The sequence below is a fragment of the Nanorana parkeri genome, unplaced genomic scaffold, assembly GCF_000935625.1.
Source record: "Nanorana parkeri isolate BGI_ZX_2015 unplaced genomic scaffold, ASM93562v1 scaffold2892, whole genome shotgun sequence".
NCBI lineage: Eukaryota > Metazoa > Chordata > Amphibia > Anura > Dicroglossidae > Nanorana > Nanorana parkeri.
In genome coordinates this window covers 39,629-40,892 of record NW_017309160.1, presented here as the reverse complement: position 1 = coordinate 40,892, position 1,264 = coordinate 39,629, and positions in this window count along the sequence as shown.

Below are 1,264 nucleotides of genomic sequence, written 5' to 3'. Positions count from 1 at the left end.
TACAACCTCTGAAGGCTGACACCCCCCCCTACAACCTCTGCACTCATACGTCTATTTCGCATAGACAACCTCTGGATATGACGCTGGGCGCGTGCAACGTGACTAGGCCGGTTCTGAGGCGCCATGTTGTACATCCAGTGACCAGTATGAGAGAGCGAGAACACCAAATGTAACACACCGGAGACCTCGTAACACTGACCAGTCACATGACACCGGGGGAGGGAAAATGACTAATTGGGCCCAATTTGGACATTGTCACTTAGGGGTGTACTTACTTTTGTTGCCAGCGGTTTAGACATTAGTGGCTGCGTGTTGGGGACAGCAGATGTACACTGATATACATGCTGTACACTCACTACGTTACATTGTAGCAACGTGTCATTTCTTCTGTGTCGTCACATGACATCATATCATCCAATGAGAGGGCTGGACTCACGTCTGGAAGATACTGTATGTGTGTGTGTATGTATGTATGTGTATGTGTGTATCTGGCTCTAACACGTCCCGTATCTTTGTATATTAAAGGAGAAGTACGGGGTCAGGGCTTTCCCCATAGTTCTCCTTAGGGTAACGGGAGGTCACAAACTAGCGTCCTCCCGTCACCCACAGCTCAGTATATAGGGAGCTACAGCTCGCGGTATACTGAGACGCCGGAGCGGATCCCGACGTTCCCCCTGTCACGGCAGAGAGCCGTGACAGGATCGAGAAGTGAGCGAGCGCCGGTATGTGTTCGCTCACCTCCCGATCTACTGAGCCGACCTGTGACAGTCCCATTGTCACACGTCGGCTAGAACTATGAGGTGAGTGAAAAGCCCCTCCCCCTCCCCCCCTCATAGTTCTCCTTTAAGAAAAAGAAACTCATGGAGAAGTTTCTTTCATTTATAATCACTATCAGAGGATACCGCGTCCTGTGGGAGGGAATTCCACATTTTTACCACTCTCACCCTTCTACCCTCTGGTTGTGTCTCCGGGTTCTCAATACAGTTTTGGGATTGAAGAGTTTGTTCCTAATATTGGGGTCCCTGTTGATGATTTTGAAGACTGGAATAAGGTCCCCTCCTCATCGCCTCTGTTCTAAGGTGAATAAGTCTAATTGTTGGAGGCGTCCTCGTAGCTCCGCCCCTTCTCTGGACTCTCTCCTGTTCCAGGACGTCCCTCCTGAGAGTCGGAGACCAGAACTGCACCGCATACCCCAGATGGGGCCGAACCAGCGACTTATACAGGGGGGGGTGGTATCACTCTAAGTATCCTCAGAGCTCCATAG